This window comes from Chlorocebus sabaeus, chromosome 2, assembly GCF_047675955.1.
Source record: "Chlorocebus sabaeus isolate Y175 chromosome 2, mChlSab1.0.hap1, whole genome shotgun sequence".
Lineage (NCBI taxonomy): Eukaryota > Metazoa > Chordata > Mammalia > Primates > Cercopithecidae > Chlorocebus > Chlorocebus sabaeus.
Window position 1 is genome coordinate 63,657,913 of NC_132905.1, and position 25,407 is coordinate 63,683,319.

The following is a 25,407-nucleotide window of genomic DNA, read 5'->3' on the forward strand; positions in this document are numbered from 1 at the left end:
AAGAAAAGCCCAAAACCAGATGAATTCACTGCTGAATTCTACCAGAAATACAAAGAGGAGCTGGTACCATTCCTTCTGAAACTATTCCAAACATTTAAAAAGGAGGGACTCTCTCATAACTCATTTTATGAAGCCAGCATCATCCTTATACCAAAACCTGGAAGAGACATAACAAAAAAAAGAAAATTTTAAATACTTTGCAGGTAGTTCATCAGCTGGTAGTCAATTTCTCATGAACGTCCTTTATTCACCTTTCAGTTAATTGGTGGATGCTGAAACCCAGCCGTGTTTTGGATCCTATTTTCAAATCTCCGGAAGCATCTTCAGAAAAGAAGTGCATATTGTTTGTTTCAAAATGTGCTTTATTGCTTTACACACTTTCCTGTTGTCAGTTTTAGAGCTCCTCTATTATGTAGCACATTTAATGTCTTGAATTCCAATGGCATTCTGTGAGGGCTTGCATTGGAAAAGTACCTATATTTTAAGTCATCATAATAATGATATTTGACCGCTTTTCCATTTAAATCCTTAGGGAATGGCCAGAATCCATACAGGTGAATTTCATCACAGAATCTTGTGGCAAGTGTATACATGAGGAGACCTGTGCTGGGTCTTTGGATAGGAACTTTGTTGGTCAGCCAGTAGCTGGAAAAACAAAAAACAAAATCAAGAAAAGAAGAATTTAGAGAAACAGAGCATATCCTATAGCAAGCATACAATGCAGAAAACTTAAAAAGTATCTTTATGAATAATATTTTAAAGAATTACTGAAGAAATATTTCTAAGCATTTAGAAAATTTGATGCCCTTATTTTATTTTTTCTTTAATCTTTATTTTCTTTCTTATTCTTAAGGTCATATAAATACCCACGGGACCTGGAATGTAGGTGAATATTACTGTAGAACCTCACCTTTGAAATGAACCAATAGCAAACATTTATATAATATGCAGAGTAAAATCTTCTCAAAAGGGACTAAATATGACTGCAGAAGTCATGCTAACTGGGTAGAGATTAAATAATCTTCCTAGAAAAAAATAGTTTGAAACTATGCCTATAGATTTTCAAAATGTATGATATTGCAATTAAAATTCCAAAGAAATAAATGCTTTATCTATGTTATATCAACTGACTTACTCAGCTCTAATTTTCCAAGTCACAATTTACTACAGCAAATTAGAAGCTTTAGTTCCACTCATAAATAAAAAAAGTTGTAGAATAATTGATAGTTTTCCACATACACAATTCAACATTTTGTTAATCAATGCTGATAAGTACTTTACAGGCAATAAAGTACTTCAAAATGTTTAAATCCATAATTGCTGTCAAACATTCGTGTGAAAAGCACACAAACTCACATCTCTGGAAGAAAGGAGATTTCCAATATTTCTTGGTATATTCATTTCCTTAAGGACAATGATGTTTTTTGAAAACAGCTGAGTGTGGATTTTTCTCTTACTTTCAAAGTTGTCTAATCATAAACACAAAAACTTAATAAGTTTAAAAATTATTTTGTTTTTGCTATTGTCTTCTATTTGGAGAGATATGTACTCTGCCATCCAGATGTAAGGGAAATACGTTAGATCCCATTTGTTGCTGTATTTAATAAACTTGCTTTAGATTTCACATATTATTTTCTTTTTCTCTAAAACTTTTATAAAACTTTCCAGGTGAGATAAAATATATCTAGATTACTGAGTCTGAAAAAAACTTAAAGTGATATGTTACTTCATTTCCTTAAATAAATTTATACTTTCAAACTTCACGGGAAACATCCAAAACAGGGAAAATATACCTCACCATAATAATTTTGTATTTTGTCTTTCATTTTCTCACTTCTCTGAATCAGGAATGGCCTTACACATATTCTATTTTTCTCATTTACTGAAGGCCGTGGGCTAAATATTTTGAGCTGTATGAAATGTGTTATGAACCATTTATTATCACAATTGTTTTGAGAACGTCTGTAATCAGTAAAGAAGATTTTATAAGAAATTTTCAGAGAAGAACATCTAGGAATTTTCTCATAACTCAGAGTAACTTAATGAGCAAAACCATAACTTATACACTATTAACATAATGAAGAAACCATAGAGAGTGATTCTATGCAAGGAGCATAGTCAAACTTCTTTGAAGACTTTGAAGAAACTATGATATGGCCTGAAGCTCACTGGGCTCTGAGAAAACAAGTGTATTTTAACATGAAATAATGATTATAGGAAAGTATTGCGAATGTGATCTTATGTGAAAGCATTGTGAACGTGTATGGTTACAGAGGTTAGGTGATGCAGTCGGTTAGTTTAAAAAAAAAAAACTATCTATTTATAAATTTTTAAAGTAAGCCAAGCAAATTCAAATTCAGTCAAAAAGAAAAGAGTATTTCCATTAGGCAAAGTCAATGATTAGGAATAATTTGACAGTATGAGGTTCATGGTGAATTATTTCTAATGTGAGAAAAATGCTGCTATATTACTTGTATGAAACTCCAAACTTCTTACTCTCAATGAATGCTTTCCATTTCCTAATTCTGGAGAGATTTCCTCAAGGTTCATGTAACTATGGTTGCTCATTGACAAATACCAAAGCAATTTCTACATGCAATACAAATAAGTAACTACAATGTTAGAAATGCTGAAGGCAAAATTATTTTCTTTAAAATGGTGTCAGAGATGAGCAATCACTCAACCTTTTTTGATTCAGCACATCTTATGAGATACCACAAATAGAATATCACTGAAGTGTCTTGAAAATGAAACTGTGATTGCGAAGCATCTTATTTGAAAATAATTTGAAAATAATGGGTAGAGTGGCTTTAAAACCTTTCTGTGGTCTTGTTCTAGATAAATTAATCTATGCAGTTAAAATACTGAATTAATTTAGCTTTAATTCAGCTAACAGAAAAATAAACTTTGCGAATTTCATTTGCAACACTTTGAATAATTTCAAAGAAAAATATACCATTAATATTTCACGACATTTTTGAAGAAAAAACATAAAATAAATGCCACTTACCCTATTGATTTCTAAAAAGTATCACAGAAAAATACACCTTAATAAATGACATCAATATGTAACAGAAAAGTTGAAAAATACCTTAAGTCAGGCAATAAGTAATAACTTTCTAAAAATTTAAAAACACAGAACTGATCAAATACAGTCAAGAAGACTATATTTTGTGTTCATTATCAACCTAATGTTGTGTTTGAAATTATATAGGCCAATCTAAATTATAGTAATTCAGTATTAAACCAGTAACAAATTCCACATGTGAAAATAACAAAAATAGATATTCTTTTAAATTCTGTTAGCATATTTGGTTAGATAATAATTATCAGCATTAAAAGCTAGAGCCCAGACTACAATTTTGAAATCCATACCTGAATGTATACACCTATATACAATTTGATATTTGAAAACTGCAAATTCTTATGGAGTCTATCAAAAAGAGATAGAATATTAACTTGTGTTTCATCCTCATTAGGAAAAATAATAAATTGAAAATAATACATTATAAAATAATGGAATAGTCACACTGTTTCAGTATAACATGTTCTAATTTTTATCCCAAATATACATGTTATAGTTTAAAATTTAGCAAAATTTTAAATTCAACCAATAATTTAGTTTGCATACATGTATTTCTTTCTATGTAAATTGATTTTTTGTGTGTGTTACCGAATCAATGTAAGCTCCTTATAGAAAATTTGAAGGAAAAAAAAATCTGAGTAAGAAAAATATTACCTATAATCCATACACATAAAGATAATTACTGCTATAATATGCGACATTCTTTTGCTTCTCTGGTTGATTTGGATCTTAATGTATGTTACATTCATATATAGACATATACAAGTTATTTTTCATCAGAGAGGCTTTATTTTTAATATTATTAATTTCCTTTCATTCTTCCTTTCTTACTTCTTTCCTTCCTTCCCTCCTTTCTTCTTTCTTTCCTTCCCTTTTGTTTTATGATTATACTTTCTTCTGTTGTATGAAACATTCACTCTGGACTTTATGTGTACATAGAACATTTATAACTTTTTAATAAATTTGGTAGCCTCTGTAGATCTCACTACTCTCTCACATACAAAACAGAGCATGAAAGCTCTGTTTTGGCTAAGTGAGGTGTCTTATATACTCTTGTTCCAACATGGTAGTTCCATTTCTTACATCAAAGAAACTCAAAATTTGTAATGTTTCTACTGACCAAATCGGTGTGCTATAGAAGGCTATATTTATAGTCAGTAGATGCAGTTTTGAATCTGTGATATGTTTATAAGTACTTGAGAAAACTGCTTCCCTTCCTTGGAGCCCAGTTAACAATATTTAACATAAAATGTTGTGATGCTGTAAAAGAGACAGTAAAGGTAAAAGAATATAAAACTTGACATATAATAAGTGATACTACTTAGCTCTCAACATATCACAAAACAATCATTCTTCAGTCCCACTCACAAATCCCACTTCTCTCTTGGAAACTTCTGTGACTACTTATTGGCTGGACAATTGTGGTCACCTCATTTAACCTCAATGGACATATTTCCTTAATTGTGAAACAAACATTTAATTTATGGCTTTGGGGTTTCCTCTACAAAATTCGATTGTAGTTTCAAATCTTCTCTCTCCATGAAATTGTGTGAAACATTCTTATTTCTTGTCTCCTTTCTCGTCACAATTTTGTTCCCTCTCGTTCCTTCAGGTTGTAGTACATTGCAGAGAAAAGAAGGTACCTAATAAATGCTTACTGATTTTAAATCCAGTAATATTTTAGATTGTATCTCATAATAATAGCAGATAATAATCACCTGATGAGTCAAAATACCTGATTATTTCAAGCAACCACAGTTCTAGAACAACAATGTTATAATTAACAACATTGATACTAAGGAGAGCTCACATTCAGTATATTGACAGACAAAGAAAATTAGTTTGTGTTTATATTTAAATAAAGAAGTCTAAATTTTTAGAAGTATAACATTGGTGCAAAAGTAATTGTGGTTTTTGCTATTGAAAGTAATGGTAAAAACTGCAGTTAATTTTATACCAACCTAATAATGATAGTTTTTTCCCTCTTAAAATGTTAGTCTTCTTCAAAAAATCAAATGTGATAATTTCTAGAAGAATTTGAATATCAAGGATGGAATTTCACTGTGCCAACAGTTGTAATTTAATGTTATATTATAAACAAAGTTTCCATTAATGAGCCCAGAAATTCTTCTATCTGGAATGTGAGATGAAGTGTATAACAAAATATACCTTTATATTCTTAATTCAGGAGCTCTTCTATTTCTCCTCTCATATTTATCTTCCAATAACTGAGATTTGTGCTTGATTCCACTGGAAGACTATGTCACAGGTTAAAAAAATGGTTTTTGGTTCTTCTAGTCTATAGTAATTTGAGATATTATAAAATAATTGGCTTTTTGTTTTGTTTTTTTGAGACAGAGTGTCGCTCTGTCACCCAGGCTGGAGTGCGATGGCGCGATCTTGGCTCACTGCAATCTCCGCCTCCCGGGTTCAAATGATTCTCCTGCCTTAGTCTCCCAAGTAGCTGGGATAACAGACACCCACTACCACACCCAGCTAATTCTTTTTTTAATTTTTTATTTTTTTGTATTTTCAGTAGAGACTGGGTTTCATCATGTTAGCCAGGCTGGTCTCAAATTCCTGATCTCATGATCTGCCTGCCTCAGCATTCCAAAGTGCTGGGATTACAGGCATGAGCCACCATGCCCCGCCAAATAATTGGCTTTCTATTAGTAATCTTTGCAGAACATATCTGCACATTCTCAACTCTAGAGTCACACCAGAAAGCTAACAGAGACCATTTATGATGATATTATTTTTCCCATCAAAAATCATGTATGGAACAATAAATAAATGTATGTTTTTTTGAGATTCTATCATTCACATTTGTCAATATTTCCATTCATTCTTATGAGGAGTATATGTGTGTCAACTATATAACATGGAACTTAAAGCAGTCATCCCTGGACATATTGAAATGGAATATCTGCTGTTTTCTTCCCTACTGTTAAAATAGTCCTTTCATTGTATTCTAGTCTGCAGTAAAGCACAAGCAAGTTAATTTTGTTTTGAAATTATTTTGGCACAGTTCATGATACCTTTTAAGATTATGAAATGGCTTGTGCTGTCAGATAAAGCAGGGTTGATAGTAAATTCTTTAAATAAAAGTAGAACTTCCAGCACTGAACTTGCTGAAAATAATTCACTCTGCCATGAAGTAATCCTTATAGTATGCCAGACAGACAATAAGTGATAGATCTTAGATCTTGTTCTAATATGTGTAAATAAAGGGACAGACAGACATATTTAACATGATTTGGCAAGCTAAGAGTAAACCTGGGGTAAAAAGATAAGCAATTATTAAGAGGCAGCAATAAGAATAATTTATTGAGAGTATATAATGGGCCAGAAACAGTGTAAAGAGCTCTATATATGGTCCTTTTTCATTTAATCCTTGCCAAAAACCTGTGAGTAGATGTTATGTCATATATGAGGACACTGAGGTTTGGTGGTGATGGGAAAGAAAGGCTAAATAATCAGGTGTAGATGACAGGACCAAAATTTAAGCTCACATATACCTGGCTATAACTATTTTAATTTTAACTTTAAAAAATTGTTTTCTTTAGCTACTTAAGAGCATTCAGCTTGGAATAGCAAGTTCTTAGGATCACTTCCAACACGGAGTTAATTGGTGGAAAAAGTAAATAATGATCTGTATGGTGTTATGGTGATTAACAGGTCAGTATCAATAGTGATTTTTTTTCTATGTATGAAGCTTTTTGGAAATATTTTTTCAAAGGTAAATAAAAGAGGACTAGTATAAAGGACCCACTTTTCCCATGTACACTCTCAAAAGTGCTTGAAGTCAGAAGATGATTTTGTACTTTCACGATATATTTTACTTAACCACATTGCAAATGACAAAGGCAACAACATTGTACCAAAGGGTAAGAATTTCCTTGCAGAGTTTTATGATGCTTCTGAAGGTATTTTGAAGTATCATTAAAATGAAAGCAGAAGTCTGTAGCTTTAAGAGGTCAATTGTTAATATTTTTTTTCTACGTGCCCTTTGTATTCAGAGCTCTGTGTCAAGTAGCTGAGAAAGAGAAAGTAGAAAATATTTTCTACAGAAGCTCTTCACAGTATACATACAGAGAATACTTTATCACACTTTATAAGCTTAACTCATCAGAGGCATAAACGACTCACGGCATGAGGAAAGGAATGGGGATACTACTTTATGCTCAATGATCACTAAATTCTATTCAGTACCAATGTATGTTATCTGACATCTATCAGAGAAACAAGGCTTTGCCCTTAGCTCTGAATTTCACCCCTCTTCTTTTTATCTGTCTATGCACATTGTCACATCAAGTATAGATACAATGTTAAGAAATTCTAGATCTACCTATATTATGTTGGTTCAGCCAACTGTCTCATATTTAATGAATACACAACTCCCATTATTGTGACATTAGTAATTTTACTCCATATAGTTTCAAACCACTTTCACATGATCCTCATAAAATGTTACAATAAACACAGCAGAATGTATTATCATCCCTACTTCATAGAGGATGCAATTGTGGCTCAATAAGTAAAATAGCTTATCCAGTTTTGCTCAGCCAACAAGCTGTACATTGGTATGTTGGTGAATGTTTAAAGCAGACACTGGGTGTCGGGAGACAGTTCAATGATATATAGCATTTGTCAGTTTCTGTGGCGTAAATATTACCATCATGGCTGATTTCAAGCTACCAACCTGACATCAGTGAACACTAAATTGGGAAGAGATGGCGCAATGAGATCTTACAAGCCAGTACAAGCAAGCTCCAGCATGCTGCAGACTGCAGAAGAGAGAGAAAATATTCCTTCTGACCTGCAGCTTCATGAGTTTTAACCAACAAAATTCAATTTAAAAAATTACTTAGAAACATTTCCAGGTATTAGTTGTTTATTCCATTTGTGAAGAGAGAAAATAGAGTAAACCATTTATTAAGAGAGAAAGTGGAGTAAGGAAGCTATCTTTGTAAAGATAGCTTCATTACCTATTAATATAATGTTTACCATTATCTAATAAAAATAGAAACAGAAGAGATAAATGATGTTTTTATTTTAAACTCATATTCAACACAATACTGGAAACACAGTTGGTACTTAATGCATGCTTATTTAATTTATTCTTGCTGGTATTTTAGAGAATTGTAGTGTTAATAAAACAGCATTCTCATGACTTGCTAATCCCTGAGTTACAATATTCAATAGTTTGAAAGTATTGGAAAAACTGAAGCCCGGCTTTGATGTACCTTTGTTAATGATGTGATCTTGAGCAAACCATTTAAACATATTTGGACTCAGTTTACTCACCAACAAAATGAGGATCTTAATATGGTTTCACTGTATCTAAAACTTTCACTTCTATATGATCAAAAGCAGTATGAAATTCACAATAAGGAACAAGAGAGCTCATTCAACTATAGCAGTAGTCTAGCCTTTACATCTTGCTGGCAGATACTAACTACCCCTACTTTATCTGACATAACATGCAGCATTTCTCTTCAACCGCATCATGGAGCTATTTGATTAGATCATCCCTACTGAAAAACTTACAATATAATTTCCACTTTCCTGTAATACTCATAATTAAGGGTCATATAATCTTTTCTCCTAACAAATTCATAATTAATGTTTCTTTCAAATTTATTTATTCATTTTAATTGACATATAAAATTGTATTCATTTTATAAAACATGATGTTTTGATAATGTTTGATTATCTGAAAGTTATAAAATGACCCATTACAATTTAAAAGCTAAAGCTAATGTAAGAGAATTAAGTCACAGGAAAATGGAATCTTGCTGAAAATTGAGAAAAATTAAACAAAATAACCATAGAGAATACTCTAGACTTTATTTACCATGTCAGATTGTTGAATGGAATTAAAATGTATGTCTCCCAAACTACATATATGATTCAACTAATCATATGTGGGCTAGATTTTGGTGAAGAAGAATTTTAAAAATAAACATCATATAATAGATGGATTATAACTGCATTAGTAAAATATATTTGGGGAGTTGTCAAAGATAACACCTAAAATCTTGAGCTGGCAAATTGGAGGTAGAGTAAAATATGAAACAGATGTCAAACCACAGATGTTAATGGCCTTTTCTTTAAATCCATTACTATTTCAATGACCTTCACTTTTAATCCTTCTGAGAAAAAACTGAAACTCATAACCTAAACTTCCAGAATGAAGAAGTGGTGACGTACAAAAAGTGAAATACTAGAAAAATAGAAAAGGGATGGTTTTCTGAAGCATGATGAAGGAGTTAAATTAGGTTAACATTTAAGTGCTCTTATGAGATCAGGTTACTGTTTGAAAATCAAAAACCATGGAAACTGTACATTTTTCTTACTAAGATTGAAAGGAAACAGTGCAATAATTAATCACAGGACATAGAATCCTACAAGAAAAAAAAAAAGCATTAAAATACAAGGAGTGGTAGTTGTGTAGGTAATCCTAAAGCTCAGTAAAAACAGGTTAGATAGGGGAGACGATAATGATCTAGGTGTTTATCCATGCACATTTTTTCTTTATATTAACATGGAGTCCAAGGAGGTACTTAGAGAATATACTTCCATATTCCCCAGCTTATGTGAGGTTCGTTTCCCAATAAAAGTTAATTTTACTATGACAACAAAATATAAACAACTCTTCTAATGATCTGATGATCTTATTTTAGCTTGATTTGGACTGTTTACAAATGGATATGCTCAGTTTACATCAATAAGTCAGGTTAAATTAACCTCTCAGATAGTTGTGCTAAAATCAATTTCAAGAAAAGTAAGGACCAACAAATGTGATCTATATTCCATTGAATAATGTAACAGTCTTGCTATCAACGTACACTAACTAAACATCAGTCAAAGATCAGAGTTCTCAAATCCCAGCAAATGAATAGAATTAAGATAGCCATAAGCAAATTTGAAGTGGTTCCTAAAAATATTCTCAGCAAGTATCAAACTAATAGCATTTGGGGAGGTTAGTCAAATATAAATCTTTATTCTCTATTTTTATTCCTGCCATAAAGGGCAGATACTGTAGGAACTGCCCATTTAGACAATTGCCTTGTCCCTGGCATAAACTGAACACTCAAATAAGGGCTTTCCATGAGCATATAAGAAAGGGAACTTCCCAGCTGAGGAAAACCTCCATGAAGGAATAATGTTAAGACAATGTCAAGGTGGCAGGCTTTGGGTTTTGAATTATATTACAAAGCCACTGTTTTAATTCTGCTCCACAAAATTAGAGAAAAACTTTCAACTTTTAGCCCTGAAACTTTAAAGGGCTATAAGATGCTATGAAATATGCTTCATTTGTCAGATATCAATAAATACCTGGATTGTTTTTCCCCTCCACATGTTAATCCCTATTTGGTGAAATGTCAATCTATTCAAACCATTGTTAATTTTCCTCCCTTTACTTTATGTTTGAGTCAACGGTGATACCTTCAACACATTTTAGGCAGAATCACTTAGTTTATAAACTGCATTTATAAAATGATTGCCAAAATCAAGAATATTAATATAGAGAAATTTTCTAAAATAATGTTAATGTTCCTATTGAACAACTTCGGTACAGTGAAAAATCCTAGGACTTAGATTGGAGTCAGCCGTCAGTGTAAGCTCTAAGCCTTGGCTAGTCCTTGTCATGTCTGTGTTTCAGATTCCTGATCTCTAAATTTGGGCAAGAACCTCTTCCCTTTAGGAATGCTGAAAGAATTGAATGATACCATACAAATAATAGTTCACTGTAAATTACGTATCAATATGTAAATGAAATGTAATATATTATGTCAAAGCAATCACATTAACAAAGTCAGGTCACATTACCTATGTACAAGTGTTAGAACCAGAGCAACTCCATCTTGAATAGGAGCTCAGTGAAATAAGACTGAGACCTACTGGGCTACATTCCTAGACAATTAGGCATTCTAAGTCACAGGATGAGACAGAAAGTCAACACAAGACACAGATCATAAAAACCTTGCTGATAAAACAGTTTGCAGTAAAGAAACCAGGTAAAACCCACCAAAACCTGTAATCCCAGCACTTTGGGAGGCCGAGGCGGGCGTATCATCCTGGCTAACACGTGAAACCCCGTCTCTATTAAAAATACAAAACATTAGCTGGACGTGGTGGCGGGCACCTGTAGTCCCAGCTACTGGGGAGGCTGAGGCGGGAGAATGGCGTGAACCCGGGAGGAGGAGCTTGTAATGAGCTGAGATGGCACCACTGCACTCCAGCCTGGGGCGAAAAGAGCGAGAAAAAAACAAAACAAAACAAAACACCAAAACCAGGATGGTGATGAAAGTGACCTCTGGTCATTCTCACTGCTACACTCCCACAAGGGCCATGGCAGTTTACAAATGCCGTGACAATGTCAGGAAGTTACCCTATATGGTCTAAAAAGGGAAGATATGAATAATCCACCCCTTATTTAGCATATAATCAAGAAATAAAAATAAAAAAGGGCAACCAGCTCTGCCTATGAAGCAGCCATTCTTATATTGCTTTACTTTCTTAATAAACTTGCTTTCACTTTACAGACTTGCCATGAATTCTTTCTTATGTGAGATCCAAGAACCCTCTCTTGGGGTCTAGATGGGGTCTCCTTCCAGTAATATATGCTCATATAACACTCAACTAACAAATGTAAGTTCAGTTTCATTTAACTCTTATTTTTGTTTAAATAATTTAACGAATTAGTGCCTGAATTATACAACCAGGACTTGAAAATTATCCGGTAAAACAAAACAAAACAAATGAAGAAACAAAACACTTTAATAGTTACTTTTTTTGGATTTGATAAATTTTAGAAAGCAGTGAAAAATGATCATGTGGTATCTATCTAGAATGTGGACTATGCAATTCAACTCAATATAGCAATCACGAAATTCATTTAAATTTAGAGGCACTGCCTAAGACAAACATTTATCCCATACAATTTGTTTTCTTTCTGTTACACTGGTATAATAGAAATTCAAGAATGAGAGTTACAAAGTTTTTTTACCGACACTTTGAATAAGAATATAAGTTGATAGAGATAATTAACTGAGACTTTATAACAATAAACTTAAAGAGAGTTAAATAGAACTTTCTTTACAATGAAAATGTGATTGAAATGGCTTTTTGTTGTTGTTATTGTTCAAGAGGAATATTTCCATCATAAAGCGTCTCAAATCACTTGTTTGATTGATGATTGGGTCTACTTGGGCAAAAAACCTGAAGAAACGCAATCTGTGGGAGTTGGTTTACGAAGAAGTGTACAGTGTTCTTGACCATCTGTTTCTCTTTTAGTACATTCACATGATATTGTTTTGTATAACGACTCAAATTTCATGTATAAACTGCTAGAATGCATGTAATACATATAGAGTGCAGAAGGCAAGAGAAGAATCTAGGGTATATACACGTTCATAAAGAATGTATAGAGTACTAGAGTATAAACTGCATTAAAATATTGAGGAAAGATTAGTTTAAAATATTAAGAAACTTCACATTGAATCTCTAGTGGGGTTACTTAACTAAAAGAAAACTGAGATATCTCAGTTGCTATCTTAATTCATTCTTTGGAAGAAGGCTACAAATCCATAAAATTTATGGGAACTCTTTAAGGGATATCCAGAGGATCCTACATTTTGAACAGACATGAAAAAAAAAAAAGGCTTTTTATTTTTGGTCTAACAACTGTGTATCAAAGCAAACTCAGGAACTAAGGAACTCTGTTATATATCTAAGGAATTTTAAATAACAGTATCTAAAAAGGAAAAAAAAAAGGGTGAGGGGCAAGGTAAGACATCCCATTCAGTTCCTTAACCAAATAAGAAAATACATCTAATGAGTTCCTCCAACGGCTGCCTACACAAAAGACTTAGTAAATAAGATCTTCAGGCCAGGCGCAGTGGCTCATGCCTGCAATCACATCACTTTGGAAGGTCGAAGTGGGAGGGTCCTGGAGGCCAAAGGTGTGAGACCAGCCTGGGCAACATAGAAAGACCCTGTCTTTACAAAAAAAAATGTTGCCAGCAGTAGTGGCATACATCTGAAGTCTTAGTTATTAGAGAGGTAGAGGTGGGAGGATAACTTGGGCCCAGGAAATTGGGGTTACAGTGAGTTATTATCATGCCACTGCACTCCAGCTTGGGTGACAGTATGAGACTCTGTCTCTAAGAAAAGCAATAAAAATAAGAGATTTTATCAGATTATTAGAACCAGTGATTATTCACTGTCAGAGCAACATACAGATTCCTAGAGTGGGATATAAGTAGAAGTATAATAAATACAGTTGTTTTGATTGGGTTCAAATCATATTATTTAATTTATTTTGCAATTCCAAATATTACTAAAGATAGACATGAGATTTCATGTTTATTTATTTATTTATTTATTTTGGAGGCAAGGGTTAAAGAAACTTTGAGGATGGTCTATGATTCTACTGAATTATATTTTATATATTAACATTAAGCTTTCTATATCAGTGATGTTGAAATTAAGTAATGAACACAGAAATAAGAAGTGCATTAGTGTCTGTCTTTGGATATCCCTGATGAACATCAATGCAAAAATCTTCAATAAAATACTGGCAAACCAAATCCAGCAGCTCATCAAAAAATTTATCCACCATGATCAAGTTGGTTACATCCCTGGGATGCGAGGCTGGTTCAACATATGCCAATGAATAAACGTAATCCATCACATAAACAGAAACGAAGACAAAAACCACATGGTTATCTGAATAAATGAGGAAAAGGTCTTTGATAAAATTCAACATCCCTTCTTCATGTTAAAAACTCTCACTAAACTAGGTATTGATGGAACATATCTCAAAGTAATAAGAGTTATTTATGACAAACCCACAGCCAATATCATATTGAATGAAAAGCACTCCCTCTGAAAACCAGTACAAGACAAGGATGCCCTCTCTCACCATTCCTATCCAACATGGTATTGGAAGTTCTGGCCAGGGCAATCAGGCAAGAGAAAGAAATAAAGGCCCAAAAACTTCTTGAACTGATAAACAACTTCAGCAAAGTCTCAGGATACAAAATCAGTGTGCAAAAATCACAAGCATTCCTTTACACCAACCACAGACAATCAGAGAGCCAAATCACAAATGAACTCCCATTCACAATTACGAACAGAATAAAATACCTAGGAATACCGCTACCAAGGGATGTAAAGGACCTCTTCAAGGAGAACTATAAACCATTGCTCAAGGAAATAAGAGAGGACACAAACAAATGGAGAAACATTCCATGCTCATGGATAGGAAGAATCAATATTGTGAAAATGACCACACTGCCTAAAGTAATTTATACATTCAATGCTATTTCCATCAAACTACCATTGACATTCCTCACACAATTAGAAAAAATTATTTTAAGTTTCATATGGAATCAAAGAAGATCCATATAGCCAAGACAATCCTAAGCAAAAAGAACAAAGCTGGAGGCATCATACTACCTGACTTCAAACTATACTACAAGGTTACAGTAACCAAAAAAACATGATACTGGTACCAAAACAGACATATAGACTAATAGAGCAGAACAGAGACCTCAGAAGTAACATCACACATCTACAGTCATCTGATCTTCAACAAACCTGACAAAAACAAGCAATAAGGAATGGATCTCCTATTCAATATACGGTGCTGGGCAAACTGGCTAGCCATATGCAGAAAACTGAAACTGGACCCCCTTTTTTTACACTTTACACAAAAATTAACTCAAGATGGATCAAAGACTTAAATGTAAACTCCAAAACCATGAAAACCCTAGAAGAAAATCTAGGCAATACCATTTAGGACATAGGTATGGGCAAAGACTTCATGACAAAAACCCCAAAAGCAATTGCAACAAAGGCCAAAATTGACAAATGGGATCTAATTAAACTAAAGACTTTCTGCTCAGCAAAAGAAACTAGCATCAGACTGAACAGGTAACACACAGAATGGGAGAAAATTTTTGCAATCTACCCATCTGACAAAGGTCTAATATCCAGAATTTACATGGAACTTAAACATATTTACAAGAAAAAAACAAACCTATCAAAAGGTGGACAAAGGATATAAACAGACACTTCTCAAAAGAAGACATTTATGTGACCAACAAAGATATGAAAGAAAGCTCAACATCACTGATCATCAGAGAAACACAAATCAAAACCATAATGAGATACCGTCTCATGACAGTCAGAATGGCAATTATTAAAAAGTCAGGAAACAATAGATGCTGATGAGGCTGTGGAGAGATAGGAACGCTTTTACACTGTTGGTGGGAATTTAAATTAGTTCAACAATTGTAGAAGACAGTGTGGTGATTCCTCAAGGATCTACAACCAGAAATACCATTTGACCCAGTAATCCCATTACTGGGTATATACCAGAAGAATAAAAATCATTCTGCTATAAAGACACATGCACACATATGTTTACTGCAGCACTATATATAATAGCAAAGACATAGAACCAACCCAAATGCCCATCAATGATAGACTGGATAAAGAGAATGTGGTACATATACACCAAGGAATACTATGCAGACATAAAAAGGAATGAAATCATGTCTTTTGTAGTAACATGGATGAAACTGGGAGCCATCATCATCATCAAACAAACACAGGAACAGAAAACCAAATACTGCATGTTCTCACTCATAAGTGAGAGTTGAACATTGAGAACACACAGACACAGAGAGGGGAACAACACACATCAGGGCCTGTTGGGTGGCGAGGAGTGAGGGGAGGGAACTTAGAAGACAGATCAATAGGTGCAGCAAACTACCATGGCAAGTGTATACCTATGGAACAAACCTGCACGTTCTCCACAGGTATCCCCCCCACCTTTTTTAAGAAGAAATAAAAAAATAAAATAAAATAAGTAAGTTACTATGTTACTGGTTGGTGTCTTTACTTTGCTATAATAGAGTGTGCCCCTCTTACTCATAAAAACAAGTTAACTCTAAAACAGCCTCAGGTCCCCCAGAAGGTATTCTTGAATAAGACATTGTTATCATAGACGATAACAGCCCCATTCATGTTATTGTCCTTGAAGAACTTCCAGTGGGACAAGATATGGAGGTGGAAGACAATGATGTTGATGATCCTGACCCTGGATAGGCCTAGGCTAATGTTTGTCTTGTGTGCCTGTTTTTAAGAAAAAAGTTAAGAATGTAAGAAATATAAATATGAAATGTTTTAAATAGAAAAAATCCTTATAGAATAAGAATATAAATATTTTGAACAGTTGTATAGTATGTTTGTATTTTAAGCTAAATATTATTACGAAAGTCAAAAAAGTTTAAAACAATTAAAACGCTTATAGAGTTAAAAAGTTACAGTAAGCTAACATTATTTAAAAAAGAAAAAAATTAAAGTAATTACAGTGTTACATAAGTGAAGAATGTTTATGAATTCTATAGTAGTGTCCTAGGCCTTCCCATTCCCTCACCACTCACCGACCTACTCAAAGCTGCATGACTCACTCTCAGTCTTGCCAGTTCTTTTCATTGTAAGTGACCTGTACGGGTATATCATTTTTAAATGTTATACCATATTTTTACTGTACCTTTTCTATGTTTACATATGCAAATACTCACTATTGTGCTACAATTGCCTATTCAGTAGAGTAACATGCTATACAGATTTGCAGCCTAGGAGGAATAGGCTATACCCTATAGCCTAGGTGTATAGTAAGCCATACCATCTTGGTTTCTGTAAGTACACTCTATGATGTTTGCACAATGACAAAATTGCCTAACGACAAATTTGACAGAACGTATGCCCATCATTAATCAAAGCATGGCTGTATTTGGATTTATTTCTGGATTCTCTATTCTCTTCCATTAGTCTATGCATCTGATTTTATGTTAGTATTATTCTGTTTTGACTACTATAACTTTCTAGTATATTTTGAAGTCATGGTATGTGATGCCTATACCATTGTTCCTTTTGTTCATAACTGGTTTAGCTATTCAGAGTCTTTTTGGGTTCCCTATGAATTTTAGAATTTTTTCTATATTTCTGTGAAGAATTTCATTAATATTTTGAAAGGGATGGCACTGAATCTATAGCTTGGTTTGGGCAGTATGGTCGCTTTAACAATATTATTTTTTTCAATCTATAAACATGAAATGTCTTGCCATTTTTTGTGCGTCCTCTTCAACTATTTTCATCACAGTTTTATAATTTTTATTTTACAGATTGTTCACAACCTTGGTTCAATTTATTCCTAGGTCTGTTTTTGTGTGGCTATAGTAAATAAGATTGTTTTCTCGATTTCTTTTTCAGACAGTTCATTATTGGCATATAGAAACTATACTGATTTTTGTGGGTTTATTTTGTATCCTGAGACTTTATTGAATTCACTGATCCATTCTAAGGTTTTTTGGTGGACTCTGTAGCTCTTTCTACATACAAGATTATGTCTCCTGCAAAGAGGGACAATTTAATACCTCCTTTCCAGTTTAGTTGCACTTTATTTCTTCCCTTGTGTGATTGCTATGGTGAGGATTTCCAGTAATATGCTGAATAAGAATGGTGAAGGTGGGGATCTTTTTTTTTTTTTCCTCAGGTAAACTCTCAACTTTTCCCCATTCAGTAAGACATTAGTTGTGGGTTTTTCACATATGGCTTTTATTCTATTGGAGTATATTCCTTCTATATTTATTTGGTTAAAGTTTTTATTGTGAGAGGATGTTGAATATTTTTTCCTACTTGCAAGCTAAGTTAATTTTCATTTTCCTTTCTTTTCTTTTTTTTTTTCCACCAAGGTTGTAGTTCAATGGCATGATAATAGCTCACTACAACCTCAAACTCCTGGGCTCAAGCAATCCTCCCACCTCAGCTTGAATAGCTGGGACTACAAGTGCATGCCACACGCCTAATTTTTTTTTAAAAGACAGGGTCTCACTATGTTACCCAGGCTGGGATGTTGAATTTTATTAAATGCTTTTTTTGCATCATTTGAGACAATCGTATGGTTTTGTCCTTAATTCTGTTCATGTGATATATCATATTTATTGATTTGCATATGTGGAACCATCCTTTCATTCCACTTGATCATGGTATATTACCTTTTATGTGCTTTTGAATTTGGTTTCCAAGTATTTTGTTGAATATTTTTGTATCTGTGTTTATCAGGGGTATTGACCTGCAGTTTTCTTTTTTTGTTGTTGTGTCCTTGTCAGGTTTTGGAATGACAGTAATGTTGGCCTCATAGAATGTGTTTGGAGGAGCTCCCTCCCCTTCAACTTTTTGGAATAATTTGAGAAGAAATGGTGTTAGAAATGTTTGGTAGAATTCAACAGTAGTCATCTGGTCCTTGGCTTTTCATTGTTGGGAGATGTTTTTATTACTCCTTCAATCTTATTACTTGTTGGTCTGTTGAAGTTTTCTATTTCTTCCTGGTTCAATATTTGTAGGTTGTATGTTTCCAGGAATTTATCCCTTTCCTCTAGGTTTTCCAATTTCTTAGCATAAAGTTGTTCATAATAGTCTTAATGATCCTTTACATTCTGTGGTACCAGTTGTAAAGTCTACTTTTTTCAATGCTGTTTTTATTTATTTGGTTCTTTCTAACTATAATTTTATGCACATTAAACAACCTCTCTCTCCCTCACCCTCCCCCTTATCCCGAGGCTCTGGTAACTACTATTCTACTCTCTAATTTATGAGATTAACTTTTTAAACTTCCACATATGAGAATATGCAGTATTTGTCTTTCTGTACCTGCTTATTTCACTTGGTACAGTGTCTTCTAGGTTCATCCACATTGCAATAAATGACAGGATTTCATTCTTCTTTATGCCTAATAAGCAATTGTGTATGTATATCACATGTTCTTTGTTTCTCCTTCTATGTAGAGACAGGGTCTCACCATGTTGCCCAGGCTGTACTTAAACCCCTGGGCTCAAGTGATCGTCCCACCAAAGGCATGGAATCAGTAGCTTCAGGACTCTACCTGGTGCTTTGTTTTCCTATGACTGAGTTGGTACCTAAGTTATAAGACAAAGTTCTCTGTATACTTTCCTCTCCTTTCCCCAAGTGAAAAGTATCTTTATCCCAGAGCTGCATTGCCTGGAATTAGAGAGGTAAGGCAGCATTCTTTTATCTGTGACAGCTGGTGTTGCACTAAGTCACATGCATCCTAAGTCCACTCCTCTGAGACAAGTGCAGCCCCAAGTCTTGCCCAAGGACTATAGTCCTTGTAATCTGACTGCTACTCAAATGTATGGGGCTCAAGGCTACTTTAGTCAACTGGACATGGATCCAGCCAGACTCATGTTCCTCCCACTGGAGCTGAGGATTCGCTTCTGCCCAGGGCTGGTCTAAATGCTTCCTCCATGGGTACCAGCAGAATTCCTCCCTGAACTGTGTTCCATTGTGACAGAGCAGTACTGAGTTCCAATGCAAAGTCTCACACTCACTTTGCTTTTTCTCCTGCAAGCACACAGATTTTTCTGTCTGCACTGCTCTGCCACAGGGTAAGGGAGGGGTGGTGCAGGCAATGAAAGAATATTTTTCTTATGACCCATAAATGCCATTTTTCTTGATATTATGTTAAAATCAGGTACTGTGATTAGTGACCTGAATTTTTTTTTTTTGTTTTTATGAAGGTGTTTTCTTGCACAGATAGTTCAATTTTGTGTTTCTGAGAGGAGATGGTTGCTGGAGGGTTCTATTTGGCTACCTTGCTCTGCCTTTTTGATGTTTCGTTTTTCTATGCGGACGTTATAATTAACGTGTATGGTTTCAAAACAAGAGAAAGAAATCTATTGGAATTTTTGTTGGACTCTAACTAAAATTATAAATTTATGAAAATTGACATTTCAAGTAATATTGAGATTTCCAGTGCAAAAACACTGTGTGCCTTCATATCTGATTCAATCTAATTTTGTTACTATTAGGAGTAAAGAACAACACAGTATCCTTAGAAAGATTTTGAATACTAACTAAAAGAGTAAGGATGTCAACATACCATGTCAAATACCTGAGAAAAAATTTTAAATTGTGAACTCCAGATGTTCCCAAATATTAGGGATGATGTTATAGAAATAACATGGAGATCGTAACTGACTTTTAAAACTCTGTGTATAAAATAGAACATAACTTATAAAGAATTTCAATAAATAGGTATTGAATGAAGGTCTATAAATTATTCTCCAAGCACAGTCTATAATTGAAATCACTGGAGTAAACATTTGTAACAGATGCAAGTTAGGATTGTCCAACCTAATCTCACACCAGAATTCTATGCAAAAGATTCAAAGAAAATTATGGAGGATACAGCAAAGAGCTGGTCTGATTTTTAGATTGACGTGAATGGAAGCATTTTATGTAATATTATAATTGGATCAACTGTGATTCATTAACATGTGGAATAACTTGGGACAACTGCATTAATTTTACCCTTTCTACTACCCGAGCCTCCACCTCTCCACAGTCAGTATACACATCACCTTATACCCAGTGTGATTTGTACCCCATCTCTATGCCATCCTCTATTTCAATAACATGACCCATTTCATGCAAATTATTGATCCACCTGAAAAATTATTTTTTGTATACATATATATGTGTGTGTATACACACACATTCACATAGAAAAGTAAGCTTCATGAAGTCAGGGATGGGTGTGGGGGTCAGAGAGTGCTCACTGCTTGTCTGCTGAATGGGGACTGTGGTTGCCCTTGCATGACTCCTTTAGGGTTTTTTGAGTGTTTCATTCAATAAACACCTGCTTGTTGTATTTGGTAGGTGACCATTCCTTTACTTGTAAGATGGAGCCCTACCCTGTCTACCCATCTTTGCTGCAGAACCATTTACTGTCTTGTTCATTGGGCTCATATTTTTCCTCTCATTCACTCCTTACTAGTCCACTGAGCACTATTGTCTACCAGGAATGTGCAAGGCCCAGTGACACAGACAGCATAGCTTGAGTCTTGCCTTTGAAGGACTCCACAAGCAGTGTGAAGGGTGGAGAAGGGAAGAGAGATGTGAACTTGAGCATATAACTTCATGCAGGTTATAGGTACAGATCACACAGATATTCAGACAGGCTGAAGAGGGAGGAGGGCAGGCTTTGCTAACTTATCACTTGGCCTGCTTGCCTGTAAATCGGAGATGGTTAGAAAGAAGACAACCACCCTTTTGGGACTGACAGAAGGATAGTCACACCTACAGCTGCTGCAGTATATTTGTTCTCCCCTCTATGTCTGCAATGATGGAGCTTTGACCAGATTTCCACCAGCTGCTCAGGTCTCTCACACCATGTAAGTGCCACACTGACTCAGGGACCTCACACTGTATAAGTGCTATACTGGCTTGGGCACCTCACACATCTTTCTCTTGGCATCTGCTTACTTTGTTGAGGGCCCAAAGACTGTCGGAGAAACACAGGACAGTAAAGACCACTTAGGAGTATCCAGGTCTCTCATTTTGCTGGAGAGAATGCTGAGATCAGAGGGAGAATGAGGAGAGTGTTGCATGGCATGTGTCAGAGAGAGTACTGCAGCCCAGGTGTCCTGAATCCCACACCAGGCATCTTTCTGGGGCACAACCTTTTTTTCCAGGTGTCGGAAGGAGAACATGTGGATCAATGCTGGGCCATGCAGAGACCACATGTCTGCAATTAGAAGCATCCTGGATGGATCCTGGAGACATGGACAGTGCGCATAGTCACAGAAGCTGTGAGTTAGAAGGAGCTCATCTTACTCAACCCCTGTCTGGCATGTACATTCCTTCCAAATCCTTGCTTTCTTTTCCCAGGAACAGATAATTTACAGCTTCCCAAGCCAGCCCATTTCATTTTCAAACAATGCTATTACAGTTATTCCTTATGCTATCTAATAACTCCAGAAAGAATTTTCTCTTATCTTACCTAAGCCCACAAAGGCAGTGCATCTAAGAGTCAGCAAGAGTCACAGTGTTCATGGGCTTAGGGAACCCCACAGTGCTGATATGACTGCAGTGACCACAGGCTTAGGTCACAATACTCAATGCCCTTTGAATATGTGGAAAGTCTTTTCAAAAAGGATGGATACAAACAAACCTACACTGTGAAGGTTGGAATAAATACCTAACTCTTCATCTACTGATATGCAGAAATTGATGAACATCCACAAGTATCCAGAAAACAAGACCCCATCAAACAAACCAAATAAGGCAATCCAGGAATGACAGAAATCCAGAAGTGATGGAGATATGTGACCTCTCAGACAGGGAATTCAAAATAGCTGTCTTGAGGAAGCTCAACAAACTTCGAGATAACACAGAGAAGGAATTCAGAATTCTATCAGATAAATTTTAAAAGGAGATTGAAACACTTTTAAAAAACAGAAATTCTGGAGCTGAAAAATTCAATTGACAAAAAATACATTAATTGGCTGAAAAATACACCAGTCTTTCAAGAGCAAAACTGATCAAGCAGAAAACTTATTGAGCATGAAGACAGGTTATATAAAAATACACAGAGAAGAAAAAAAGGATTTAAAAAAGCATGTCTATAAGAACCAGACAATAGCCTCAAAAGGGCAAATCTGAAAGTTATTAGCCTTAAAGAGGATACAGAGAAAGAGATAGCAAGATAGAAAGGTTATTCAAAGAAATAATAACAGACAGTTTACCAAAGGTAGACAGAAAGATGAATATCCAGGTATAAGAAGGTCATAAGAAACAGCAAATGACTCAACCCAAATTAGACAATCTCAAGGCATAAAATAAACTCTCAAACTTCAAAGATAAAGAAGGGATTTTAAAAGCAGCATAGGAAAAGAAGCAAATAACATATAAAGCAGTTCCCATACATCTGGCAGCAGACTTCTCAGTGGAAATCTTATAGCCCAGGAAAGAGTGGGATGACATATTCAAAAACCTGAAGAAAAAAATATTCAACCTAGAATATTATATCCTACAAAAATATCCTTCAAACCTGAAGGACAAATAAAGACTTTCCCAAACAAAAGTTGAAGGATTTTGTCAACATCAGACTTGTCTTACAAAAAATACTAAAGATAGTTCTTCGTTCTAAAATAAAAAGATGTTAACAAACAACAAAAATCATCTGAATGTATAAAACTCATTAGCAATAGTAACTAGACAGACAAATACAGAATACTCTAACACTATAATTGCAATGTGTAAACCACACACATATTTAGTAGGAAGACTAAGATACAAATTTATAATACAAAAAATAATAACTACAACACCTTTTTAAGAGATAGGCATACAAAGATAAAGGTAGACACATCAAAAAGTGAAAATGCAAGGGGATGGAGTTAAAGTGTATATTTAAAAATTTTTTAAAATTGTTTGTCATTTAATTTTCTTTGTAATTAGAGTTAAGTGGTCATCAGTTTAAAATAATTGGTTATATTTGCAAGCCTTATGGTAACCACAAAACAACCAACCTATAAAAGATACATTAAAGGCCTGGCGCGGTGGTTCACACCTGTAATTCCAGCACTTTGGGAGGCCGAGACAGGCGGATCATGAGGTCAGGAGATCGAGACCATCCTGGCTAACATGGTGAAACCCTGTCTCTACTAAAAATACAAAAATTAGCCAGGCGTGGTGGCAGGCGCCTGTAGTCCCAGCTACACGGGAGCTGAGGCAGGAGAATGGCATGAACCCGGGAAGTGGAGCTTGCAGTGAGTGGAGATTGCAACACTGCACTCCAGCCTAGGCAACAGAGCGAGACTCCGTCTCAAAAAAAAAAAAAAAAGGATACATTAAAAATAAACCATGATTCCCAGGCAAGATGGCCAAATAGGAACAGCTCCGGTCTGCAGCCCCCAGCAAGACCAACGCAGAAGGCGGGTGATTTCTGCATTTCAAAATGAGATACCTGGTTCTTCTCACTGGGACTGGTTAGACAGTAGGTGCCGCCGAAGAGGGTGAGCAGAAGCAGGGTGGGGCACTGCCTCACCCGGGAAATGCAAGGGGTTGGGAACTGCCTCCCATAGCCAACGGAAGCTGTGAGGGACCATGCCATGAGGGATGGTGCTATCTGGCCCAGATACTACACTTTTCCCATGGTATTCACAACCTGCAGACCAGGAGATTCCCTTGGTTCCCTACAGCACAGGGCCCTGGGTTTCAAGCACAAAACTGGGCAGCTATTTAGGCAGACACTGAGCCAGCTGCAAGAGTTTTTTGGTTTGTTTGTTTGTTTGTTTGTTTGTTTGTTTGTTTCATACCTCAGTAGCCCCTGGAATGCCAGCAAGACAGAGCCAATCACTCCCCTGGAAAGGGGGCTGAAGCCAGGGAGATAAGTGGTCTTGCTCAGCAGATCCCACCCCCACAGAGCTCAGCAAGCTAAAATCCAGTGGCTTGAAATTCTTGCTGCCAGCACAGCAGTCTGAATTCAAAATGGAGATGCTTGAGCTTGGTAGGGGGAGGGGCATCTGCCATTACTGAGGCTTGAGTAGGCGGTTTTCCCCTCACAGTGTAAACAAACTCCCCAGGAAGTTCGAAATGGGTGAAGCCCACCGAAGCACCACAAAGCCGTTATAGTCAGACTGCCTCTCTAGATTCCTCCCCTCTGGGGAGAGCATCTCTGAAAGAAAGGAAGAAACCTCAGTAGGGGCTTATAGATAAAACTCCCATCTCCCTGGGACATACCTGGGGTAAGAGGCAGCTGTGGGTGTAGCTTCAGCAGACTTAAAAGTTCCTGCCTGCCAGCTCTGAAGACAACAGCAGATAACTCAGCACAGTGCTCAAGCTCTGGTAAGGGAAAGACAGCCTCCTCAAGTAGGTCCCTGATTCCCACCATGCCTCCTGACAGGAAGACATCTCCCAGCAGGGGTCAACAGACACGTCAAACAGGAGAGCTCTGGCTGGCATCTGGCAGGTGACCCTCTGGGATGAAGCTTCCAGAGGAAGGAGTAGGCAATAATCTTTGCTGTTCTGCAGCCTCCGCTTGTGATACCCAGGCAAACAGGGTCTGGAGTAGACCCCCAGCAAACTCCAGCAGACCTGCAGAAGAGAGGCCTGACTGTTAGAAGAAAACTAACAAACAGAAAGCAATACCATCAACATCAACAAAAAGGACAACCATGCAAAAACTCCATCCAAGGTCACCAACAGCAAAGACCAACTGTACATAAATCCACGAAGATGAGAAAAAAATCAGTGCAAAAAGGCTGAAAATTCCAAAAACCAGAATGCCTCTCTTCCTCCAAAGGATCACAGCTCCTCACCATCAAGGGAACAAAAATGAATGGAAAATGAGTTTGACAAATTGACAGAAGTAGGCTTCAGAAGGTGGGTAACAACAAACTCCTCTGAGCTACAGGAGCATGTTGTAACCCAAT

The 25,407-nt window shown here is 35.6% G+C and overlaps 1 long non-coding RNA gene across 1 annotated transcript; it reads right to left on the minus strand.

Annotated features, from left to right (window-relative positions):
* Positions 1 to 222: 222 nt before the first annotated feature.
* On the minus strand, positions 223 to 25,271 carry LOC140709645 (uncharacterized). Its single transcript, XR_012090312.1, has 2 exons — positions 24,716 to 25,271; positions 223 to 645 (listed from the first exon to the last, which is right to left on the minus strand). It is a non-coding gene; the product is annotated as an uncharacterized lncRNA (long non-coding RNA).
* Positions 25,272 to 25,407: the final 136 nt, after the last annotated feature.